This window comes from Equus asinus, chromosome 3, assembly GCF_041296235.1.
Source record: "Equus asinus isolate D_3611 breed Donkey chromosome 3, EquAss-T2T_v2, whole genome shotgun sequence".
Taxonomy (NCBI): Eukaryota; Metazoa; Chordata; class Mammalia; order Perissodactyla; family Equidae; genus Equus; species Equus asinus.
Window position 1 is genome coordinate 7,648,472 of NC_091792.1, and position 12,090 is coordinate 7,660,561.

General features: G+C 41.5%; 1 protein-coding gene across 6 annotated transcripts in view; it reads left to right on the top strand.

The window, feature by feature from the left end:
- ANK2 (ankyrin 2) overlaps positions 1–12,090 on the top strand; it is a 627,576-nt gene that overhangs the window by 298,513 nt on the left and 316,973 nt on the right. The window lies entirely within an intron of this gene.

The window sequence follows — 12,090 nt, forward strand, 5'->3', positions numbered from 1 at the left end:
ATTACCTCTTCAGGAATTGGGAGTAAGAAAAACTTACACAAGTATGCTGATGGCCATGCTGTTTGCTGTGCCATGAATAGTGAAGTACTTTGTCTCTGACCCAGAAGTTTCATGTCTTCTGCCAGCATGAAACTGTAACAGGCTAACTTGTTACCTTATAAGTAGGACCTCAGACTCTTCACAGTTCTTGAAACTTTCTAGGTGGCGAGGATTATGGGCCCAGGAAAAATCTGATAATTGACAAGGCATAAAGGAAATCTGAAATGCTGTATATTAGTTAGACTGCTATAGTTTTAGATAGAACAGCCTAAGATCCAAGTGGGACATTGATATCCTGGGGCTTGTGGTAGGATTTGTGAAATAGTCCTTGCTTTCACTCATTACAACCTATATAGCATTGAATATATTATCGTTGTTATATTCTAAATGTTTTTGTAAATTGACAGCTGGAAAAAGTTATTTTTTTGGACATTGTGCAGGATAAACTGGCAAGTAGATATTATGTAGGAATTTATATAGACAGTCAATATGCCCAAAATGGAGGGATTCACCATACTTTGGTTGCTAAATTTTGCATGTATGACTTGATGAACTTCCTTAAGGAAGATTCTTCTGCCTACTTGAATTTGGAAACTCCCTTTCCAGGCCTGATTATCACCATATTATCAAGGCCTAAGGCACAATTTGTTCTTGGTAGTTAAGCAGATTGAATATTAAAATAGACATTATCTGTTTTAGTTTTATTTCTAAGCTAGAAACACAAGTGAGGCCTACATAGAAGAGAACACATGAAGATTGAATGACAAAGGGAACTCATAGCTTTGTTAAGGCCCATAACAAATGATATCCAACATTTACGCAAATCAGCACTAAAGAGTAAATTCTGGACTATAGTTACAGTGTACTTAACAAATTGGTAATCTTGCCTCCAACTCTAATGTAGGTTTAATCATTTTCCTGGTATAGAGTTTGAAGCTAACAATGAATATGACTGCATGTCTCTCTTTGGACATTAGCTCAAGGTAGTTCTTAGCTATAATATACTTTTGTTTCCTTTTTAAGCTTTTTTTCTTATCATCTTTTGTAGAATTTAAGGTGGTTATGATGCCATCTTGATGTTATACAGAAGGATAGAATGGGTGCGAGAGTGAGTGAGAGGCCGGGGAGAGTGCAAAGAGAAAAGGTGCAGAAGAAGCTGTACTCAAATATGAAAGCCTTCCTGTGAATGTGTTAGACAAAGTGGCTCACGTTCAGAAAATATGACACGTGAAACTCATCTTTGAAGACTGACAGAGGCTTTGCTTTGAGAGGCAATAGTAGAGTTTGACCCAGTAATACATAGTTAATCATTCCAGAAATTAACATTGATAACTTTTTTGTATTAAAAAAAAAAAGATTGCAGACCACTGCATTTCTAGCTAGCAGAGTCTGTTCATTAGGAAAAGACCTGTCTTTATAATATGCAAAGTCAGCCCTTGTACTTTATCTCTCTCATGGCCTACTTTACTTGCTAACCATCTGTGGCAGATTGCATTTTCCAAGATGGCTCCCCCATCCCATATGCTCTTCTGCAATGTGACCTTTCCACCCTCTCCCATCAAGAGGTGGAGTCTATTTCTTTATCCTTTGAATCTAGATAGACCCCATGACTGCTTTGACTAATGAAATATGGCAGAGCCCTTAATTGGCCTGGTCCTTTCCAATTCCTGCCTCTTAGAAGACAGCTGTCATGGAAGAATGCAACTACTTTGAGACTTGCATACAGTCAGTGAGAAGTCCCAGCCATGGGGAGAGGCCCTGGAAAATGAGATGCCACGTAGATAGAGAGAAAGGTCAACAAGCACCAAGGAACGAGAACGTGAGTGAGAATGCCATTATGAAAGCGGATTCTCCAGCCTTAGCTGCCTTGCTTGATCCCACATGAACCCAAGTGAATCAGTCGGCTGAGCCCTTGTCGAATCCTTGGCCCATAAGTTTTTGAGCAAAATAAAATTATTGTTTTAAGCCACTTAGTTTATGAGGTAGTTTGTAACAGCAATAAATATTTGGAATACCGTCACTCTGGACTGGAAGTTGGAAGTTAGAGAGCACTTATAGAAAATAAGGTCTTCATTTTGACCTTTTTTTCTAAATGCGAGGAATAGTAGTGGTCATTCATTAATAATCCACTCACAGGAGTTATAAGATAGCAAACTGACTTCATTTGTCAACTACTGTCGTCTTGATTAATCCATTTGTTTAAAGGCTCTTTGAAGCTTTAATGTTCATATTATCACTGCTTTTCTATCATTCTTAAGATTCTTTGGCAAAGAGTAAACTTGTGAAAAAATAAGCTCATCTACAAGTTAATCCTTTTTTTCCTTCTCCTCCTGTGGTCCTGTTATAGCAAACCCTGATCTCAACTTGGGATATTTTGCAACATTAAAAAAAAGAGATTATTTTATCTTATTCAGCTCTCCACTTCTAATGTCTGAAACATTTCTGCCTGGTGTAAAAGGAATCATATAATTTTTTTTTTTCCATTCTGAGAGCAACTGAGCCATCACTACACCTGTGTGTTTGCTGAGGCGGGAGGGCTCCTAGACTTTCATTTACTAGAGAGATGCCCCACTAGAAGACATCGACACTGGAGGAGGAATGAGAAAATTGGGAATTTAATTCAAAGTTCTACTTAACTGTAGGTACAGCCTTGGGTAAGTGAATAATCCAGTTGGGCTCCAATTTTCTTACTTATTGAAAATGAGGAGCTAGATATGACAGTCTCTAAGTTACCTTCTAACATTGAGAGTCTTTGTGGTTTTGTTACTTGTATTACCACCGTGGTTACACATCTTTTAAAATATGATTTACAGGCGCCACATACAAATATGTGGTGGTTAAGTTTGCACTCTCTGCTTTGGTGGCCCAGGGTTTGCAGGTTCGGATCCCAGGCACGGACCTAGCACGGTTCATCAATCCACACTGTGGAGGCATCCCACATAAAATAGAGGAAGATGGGCACAGATGATAACTCAGGGCCCATCTCCCTCAAGCAAAAAGAGGAAGATTGGCAACAGATGTGAGCTCAGGGCCAATCTTCCTCACAAAAAACAAAACAAAATGAAAAAAATATGATTTACATTTATGTAAGACTTAAATATGGAGCCTCTGGATTATTTCTGTGTTGATTATCATTGGACACATACTTTCTCTTCATCATTAAAAGAAAAAAACCCATTTGTCTTAACCTATTTTCAAACTAGTTTAAGATTTAAAGTGTTTACAGCAATCAAGTTAAATTGCACTGGAAAAATTTGTCAAGGACACAACCTGCCCCGATGAGCTGTTCATTTGCATCTACAGGGAAACCCAATTATAACAGCTATTTTAAAAAACTGACACCACTGGAGACTGAGCAGAGCGCCCCTGTAGTGGAGCATGCGGGTGACAGTGCGTCCTATAAAACTGACCTAGACAGGAACGTGTGTGTGGTGCGCTCACCCACATTCTGTTATTCTCCTGTAAAATTCTATGTTTGATCTAAAATATTGTTGCTGATATTTATGAAAAATGAGGCGATCATTAATCACTACCCTAATTTTAATAATTATGTGCCTCGGGTGAAGTGAGGTGCTCAAATTGTATCTCATGGGTTCCAAAAGCTCTCTTTTTAGGTTGGATACAGTAAATTTTGCAGTAGAATACCTCTTTGGTAAACCTTATATAAGACTGGCATAAAGTGGCAGAAGCAGGTCCCTCCCTAGTCTATTGTTGCAGCTGCTGCTTGACAATCCATCTCATTGAAACATTTATTGAGCCTGCCCCAATCCAGGGCGGAACACACAGCATATTTACGTGAGAAACACAGGTCCTTCTCTTGATGTAAAGGCTGTTGAGGGAGGTGGCATGAGTCCTGGAGCCTGGTCTTCCTTAAGCTACTAACTAGTTGTGGAATCTTGGGAACAATCTCTAATCTTTCTGAGTCTCGTTCCCTCGTTTGTTAAATGGAATGGATTTCAAAAATCTTTTCTTTGAGGCCTCTTTCTAATGTGAGACTTTTATGAAGATGAGGTCTTTTTCCCTTTACTATTTGGGCAAGATGCCTCCCCACTGCCCTCTTCTTGCTTCTCGCTTCCTCCCAGGACTTCTGAATAAAGCACTGTTAATGGTGACAGAGTAACTAATGCCTCTGTCCACTCTGTCACCATCATCATTCTCCCAGACTGTTGATATAGCCTCTTAACCATATCTCTTCACATCCATTGTCTGTTTAGCTCCCCTTCAGTAGTTCTTTATAAAGAATACTCTTAAAACAAAACCCCACCAAATTTATCATTTCACTTTTATCTTTATAATTATGATCTTCTTTTGGTGATGAAGATTGGCGCTGATCTAACGTCTACTGCCAATCTTCCCCCCCCTTTTTTTTCCCTCCCCAAAGCCCCAGTGCATAGTTGTGGCTCCTAGCTGTAAGTCATTCTAGTTCTTCTGTGTGGGACGCTGCCACAGCATGGCTGGAAGAGCAGTGCTAGGTCTCTGCCCAGGATCCCAACTGGCGAAACCTGGGCTGCCGAAATGGAGTGCGTGAACTTAACAACTTGACCACAGGCCGGCCCCTCACTTCTCTCTTTAAACCACTAAGTGGCTTTACATGGATTTTTGGTCTGAACCCCAAATCCTGGGATGTCTTACTGGCCTCTCTGCTCTTTAGTCCCTACTACACCTCTGGACTCTCTCCTTCTGCCACCCTCTCCTTTAATTTGCTGCAGCCAGTAGTTGTCCCACAGGACACTGAGGTGGTGGCTCAGTGAAAATGAGTACTTTGTTTTGGTTTAAATTTGCTGCAGTAAGCACAAAGAATATACATTTATCGAATCACACCTGGTGAAATCTGGCTGAAGGATGTTGCTGGGTGTGGTTTCTTCAGTCTCTCCAGTTCTTCACGGGAGATGTGCTTGGTTTCATGGTGATGGAATTTTTCCTGTCCAGGGTGAGGACTGGCTTCTTCTATCTCCAAACAGCCTCCCTGAAACTCCAAAGTATGTTACATGGTTGCAAAATCTGCCTTTTTCTGGCCATATCACCTGGTTTTAACATCCTGGTTTTGGGTACATATTCTTCATAAGCTAACAGGGCCATCTTGCTACGTGGTTCACAAGTTATATAATCAGGATTAGCTGTCAGACCTGGGTACCTGCATGGGACAATGACCATCTATGGACAGGCACACTTGGTGATACTTTAAGGCTTAGGAAGGATCACTGCTGCAGGCCTGGCTAGGGGCTACCAGTCAACCACATGGGTCTTGTCTCAGTTCTGCAACGCCACGTTCCTTCCCACCAGAGGGCATTCACCTATGCTGGTGCTTCTGCTTCGATCATTCTTCCCAAACCCCACCTTACACCTTTCTTTCCTCTTAGAAAATTCCTACTCATCATTCAAATCTTCCTAATATTCAAGTCACTTCCTCTCAGAAACTTGTCCTGTTCTTTCAGACTAAGGTGGGTGACCCTGTTTTCTGCTTCCATATACCCTTAACATCCCCTACAGATAGAGTCATTACACTCTTAGTTCAATGACCATCCCACTTTTAGACTGTAAGCTCTTTAAAGGCAAAGATTATCTAATTCTCATGCTAAAGCCCCAACATCTAGCAGGGAGCCTGGCTTTTAGTAATCAGTCACCCAATAAAATATTTGAATAAAGGAGTGAATGAATAATTGAAGAGGAAGTCATAGATGAGAGGAAGGAGAGGCTCACAAGGAGGGAGAGCAAGTACTTCCTGCTGATGCTGAGGTTGGAACTATAAAGAACTGGGAGAGAAAAATGAAAAAGGCCTCCTGCCTGGCCCGTGAGCCTGACTGAAGCTTCTAAGGAGGTGTAACTGTTAGAAAGAGTCCCTCTGGGTTTCCCATGGAAAAGAAACAACATAGAATAAGACTTATGCAGAATACCCTGCAATTCAGGAAAAGGCACTAGAGGAGAGCAGTCCTGGGACCTAGAAGTGGATTTGAGCCCAACTCTGTGTACATTCCAACAAATACTAGGGCTTTTTTATGTGAACTTTGAGAAACTGTTCTCCCTTTGTTTGCTATCTTTTGTTCATATTTGTTTCCCCATTATACATATAACAAATGTATAAAAAAAAGGAAGAAAAAGAAGAATCCTTAGAGAACCTCAAGAAGGCTATGTGTTTGCTTATAAGATAGGCAAGCACTGTAAGTTTTCATTCTCACTGGGTCAGAGAAGGGAGACCACCATGCTCAGAAGAAATGACTTCTTGAAATAGGAAATGAAACAAAGGATTTATCCAGGAAGAGAGATAGGAAGAAAAGGAGTGGACAAAAGCTGCTCTGAGACTGTCATCCCATAGGCCTATCAGGCATCCCTTTCTCCTACCTACTCCTGATCAACAATATTCCTCTCCTCATCTCTTTTGATCCTCTCTAATTACTTGTGGGCCTCTTTCTTTCAGACTAGCACCTTTGCTCTAGCACATAGGATCCATTTACAGGGCCTACAAGCTTTGATGCACTGAGAGCATCATTCATATAACAGGCAACCCAAGCAGATGTGACTACGTATGCCCTGGAGGGCATGAGCAGATGTGGTTAGTTTCCATGGGCTAACTGTTGTAACAAACAACACCACAATCTCAGTGACAAAACCCTCTTGACAAAAAGTAACTCAGGTCCAGTGAGGGTCAACAGAGGAGGGAATGGAAAGAAGAAGGACTCTGCTCTGCACGATGATTAAGGAACTCAGGCTTTCCCTGACCTGTTGCTCCTCTACCTACTTGGTTATGTCTTTTGGTGTGCTCAGCCACTAGATGCGTAAAGAGAAAAGATCACTCATGGGAGGGTTATATTGGCTAGGCATGACAGTGGCATACACTTCCACCCACATTCCAGGGGTTAGAACTAAGTCATGTGGCTGCACCCAACTGCAAGGGTGACTGGAAAATATGGTTGTACTAGTTTCCTAGGGTTACCATAGCGAAGTACCTCAGACTGGGTGGCTTAAAATGACAGAACTTCATTCTCTCACAGTTTGGGAGGGTAGAAGCCTGAAATCAAGAGGTCGTCAGGGCCATGCTCCTTCTGAAGGCTGTAGCGAAGGATCCTTCCTTACCTCTGCCCAGCTTCTGGTGGTTGCTGGCAACTGGTGTTCTTGGCTTGCAGTTACTTTGCTCCAATTCCTGCCTCTGTCTTCATATGGCTGTCTTCCCTCTGTGTCTCTGTACCCAAATTTTCCTTTTTTTATAACGGTACCAGTCATTGGATTCAGGCCCACCTTAATCCATTATGATCTTATCTTAACATGATTACATCTGCAAAGGCCCTGTTCCCAAATAAGATCACACACACAGGTACTGGGGGGGCAGGATGGGACAAACATATCTTTTGGGAGGACACAGTTCAACCCATGATAGTGGTCTACCTGACCAAGAGGAAAAGAGAAATGGTTTGGTGAACCGCTGATCAATCTCTGCCTAGTTGTTAAGATTCTCTACCACAAGTAAGAGTGAGTTGGGAAGACTTTTGAGGGCTTTAGAGAACTGAACCTTTATTTATAACATTGTTTCTGTGAAAAATGTATTTTTAACACCAGACAATTCTGACTAACTTTTGGAAGACAACCTATCTCTAAGATCATAATTGCTATACTTCAAGGAACTTTATCCTACTCAAATAATGTTACAATTTTTTTAAAGGTATTATGTGTCAGATTTTGTAATACTATTAACTCTAATGGTTTAATAAAAAAGAATAGGCATGTTAAAATTAATATAATCACCTCTAAAACCGCAGGCCTGTAAAATATGCTTAACATAAAACCAGTAAAGATTTACTTTTTCTACTTGGGTCCCTGTTGTCTATCTGTGGTTTCTGCTCTTGGCATTTCCCATCTTAGTGTTTGGCCATCTTACCATACTTTATGAGGTGGCTGCTCTTCACTGAAGCCAGCCACGACTTATTGAAAGAACAGTGGCCTTAGAATAAAAAGAGCTTTAGCTCTGTAACTTACTCACTTTGTTATCTTGGGCAAGTCACCCAAACTGCTTTTTACTTCAGGTTTTTCACCTATACTATGATTGATATTAACCTTTTCCCTGTGTGATTGTGAGAATCCCACAAAATCACTTAATATTTGAGTGTCTGTCATTATAAGTGCTTGGGATGTGTAAGTGAGAACAAAGATCTCAGTCTTCATGGAGCTTCCATTCTAGGAGCTAAAAATGATATAAATTATAAAATGCTTTACAAATGTAAGGTATTATCATCATTGCTATCATATCTGCAGCAACTCCAGTTTCTCAAATGCCTTTAAAAAGTCCTATTTGAGGGGCTCGCCCTGTGGCCGAGTGGTTAAGTTCCTGCGCTCCACTGCAGGCGGCCCAGTGTTTCATTGGTTCAAATCCTGGGCAAGGACATGGCACTGCTCATCAAGCCACGCTGAGGCAGCATCCCACATGCCACAACTAGAAGGACGCACAATGAAGAATGTACAACTATGTACTGGGGGGCTTTGGGGGAAAAAAATAAAATCTTTAAAAAAAAAAAAAAGTCCTGTTTGAAATTATGCATACCTCCTAGATGTCAGGAAGTACACAAAATAAAAGAAAATCTAAGAAATGAAATATTTACCCATTAGAAATTTAACTGTAAATATAAACTCATGGTAAATATTGAAAAGGTTTGTGTATTGCATTCAAATTGGCCCCTATGCTATGCCATGCAATGTGTTAGGCTCCATGTGGGATGCAAAGATAGACATTAATCTGGCCCTCAGGGAGCTTAGAGTCCAGTTGGGCACATGCCCACTAAAAACTGCACTATGAGGATAGCAAGTGAAGAGTGCCCAGCAGACAGGCATGGAGGAATAGATTGAAAGCTTCATAAGAGGAACCCAAACATTTAGAACACCATCACATCTTGTGGACATTCTCTATATGTAGAATATTTACCTTCTAACACTGTAATGGACATAGTACTACTGGCACCTGGCTAATTCATCGACTTGCTGAGATTGTATTTTACACTTTGATTATAGACGTTGATATCCATGGTGTGCTGGTATAGTATTTGTGCAGTACTTCCGCTCTATAAAGGATGTATATTGAATAGAAGTTTAAATCGTATTTCAGAACAACACCAAACAACCAGGAGATTAGAGTTCATTGTCAAAATTAGACACCTAAACCTGAATATTTAGGGCCATCTACTATATATGTAGACGTTGACAGAGAAGGGAGTGTTACCAGAGGCAGTCTGAACATAATCAGAAGGTATGGATTCATAAAGTACATTTGTTTGCAATTTACATTGCAGAGGTCATGTAAGAAATGCTTAGGTTCCTAGCTGGGCCACCAAACCCATGGATTGAAAAGCACATTCTGACATCTAAGGAGAATGAAGGGTGTTGGTAACACAGCTCTCCTATAGAAACCAGTTGCTAGAAAAGTTTTCCTTTTTCCTTCTTTTCCCCTTTTGGTGGTATCATAGTTTCCTCACTATGTTTGCCAAAAAGTTCCCATCTCAGCACCTTTGAACTGCTATTCTCTTTGCCTAGAATATTCTGTCTCCAGACAATTGCTTGGCTTGGTCCCTCACTTCATTCAAGTTTCTAGAGAGCATTCCTCAGCACCTTATCTGAAATAGCATCTGTCTCCCATCACTCCTTATCCTACTTTTTGTCCCCGTAGCACTTAGCACAATTATTGTGTTTACTGCCTAGTTCCCCTGTTAGACTATTAGCACCATGACTGCAAAAACATTGCCTGTTTTGTTCACCATTATGTCCCTGGTGGTTAGGTCAATGTATCCCTAATGCTTAGTTCCTGGCACATGATAGGCATTCAATGAATATTTGTAGAGTAAATGAATACAGTTTCCAGGCTGAGGCTGCACCTAAGAAAGGACCAGTATGCAGGGCACAATGGAGACAGGAGAGAGAATAAGTGAGGGGGTGGGTGAGAGGACAGCGGAGGAGAGGGAGGATATCATGGGGGATCTGAGTGAGGGGATGGATGAGAGGACAGCAGAGGAGAGGGAGGATATCATGGGGGATCTGAGTGAGGGGGTGGGTGAGGGGACAGCGGAGGAGAGGGAGGATATCATGGGGGATCTGAGTGAGGGGGTGGGTGAGGGGACAGTGGAGGAGAGGGAGGATATCATGGGGGATCTGAGTGAGGGGATGGGTGAGGGGACAGCGGAGGATATCATGGGGGATCTGAGTGAGGGGTGGGTGAGGGGACAGCGGAGGAGAGGGAGGATATCATGGGGGACTTGGATGAGGGTTCTGACAACAGTGGGAGTTGGGCTTCTAGAGGGTTTTGTAGAGGTTCCTGGAGGGTTTTGTTTTGCAGAAAGGGGCCTATTGCCTCTGTCCTGGCTGTGGGATCTGAGGCATCACTGGTGGGATGTGTCTGCTCCAGCAGAGGGAGGGAGGGAGGGGCAGCAAGACGAGGTGCCTCTGGATGAGGATGTGGCAAAGATCTTAGGGATGTTAAGGCAGAGAGAGAACAATCCCAACAGCAGTGGGAGAGAAGGTGAATTTTTCTTGCTGTGTTTACTGGAAAGATGAGCTCCAATTTTGGTAGAGGTTTTCTTGTAAGAAACATTTTTAAAGTAGATTTTCCAGGTTGAAAATTACCTATATTTGTGGGGTTTTTTAAAGAGGGTTTTGTTTTGTTTTATTTTTTGAACTGGAAGATTAGCCCTGAGCTAATATCTGTTGCCAATCTTCCTCTTTTTTTTCCCCCCAAAGCTTAGTACATAGTTGTCTATCCTACTTGTAGGTCCTTCTAGTTCTGCTATGTGGGATGCCACCTCAGCATGGCTTGACGACGGGTGCTAAGTCTGCGCCCAGGATCCAAACTGGCCACCAAAATGGAATGTGCAAACTTAACCACAACGCCACCAGGCCAGCCCCTATATTTGTAGAAATAATGATAGGTTAGCAATAGCAATAACACATTCACATAGGCACCCTCAATTTTCAAAGAATATTTTATACATTACCTCCTTGGTTCCATCCTAACTCTATTTTTACATCTAAGTATTCTGTGTATTATACTTCGAGTTTGTTTTCTAGGAAGAGGGCTGAATGTTTTACGTGTGCATATGTGTATTTGTACAAAACATATTGGGTTCTGGTTGCATTCACATTTTAATTTGTTTTAATATACAAATATGGCCACCTTGATCTAATAGATGAAATTGGGTTTCTTCTTATAAAAACAAGCCCTATTTTCTTTTCCTATCAAGAATAATTCTGGAACTTTATATTATAAGCTCCTTGAGACCAGGGGTTCTGTTTTATTCATCAGCCAACAACGAAAATTAGATTAAGAAGATTTCTAAGGTCAGTTATGAAATGTTTTAATTCCATAACTTTCCTATATTTGTATTACCCATAGTGTCTAACTTAAATATTCAGCAACCTTGCTTAACTGCCTTTAATGTGCCGGGCATCATGCTTGGTTCTGGGAATCTCCACCTACCCAAACACACGGATGCACATGCGCACACACACACACACACACGCACACTACCCCTGGCCTTCAGAAGCTCCTGGCCTGTCAAAAAGAGACCGTTGGGTGAATGTGGCATTGTGATGGTGTTCAGGTGCTCTGTCAGAAGCTACAGTGGAAAGAGGGGCACAGAGGAGGGAGTGGTCTGTGTCACCTGGTCGCAGGGAAACCTGTTCTCAAGGCTTTGTGACAGAAGTTATCCTTAAACTGAGTTTTGAAGGATTATCTTTCCAAGTCATGTGAATAAGATCTTAAAAATGTAACTTTCTGACATTCACTTTAGGACATTAATAGCTGTTCCGTTTCCTTGAGTGGCCTCTTCACCGACTGAGATGTACCTCTTCAGGTTCAGAAACACATTCAAGAATGTTTTCGTTTTCTTAGTATGCATTGTGTCTGTTCTGTGTTGAAGTACCTGAGGAGGAAAATTAAGCCCAGGTTTTGTGTGTGGGTTGAGAGCTGATCGAATTGAGGGTGTGTCGGAAACCAACCAGCAGTGTCCCCAAATCATTCGAGTCCTCGGCATTCTTTTTTCAAGGCTTTCTTCATTGTAACCGGTCCCTGATGGTAATTGG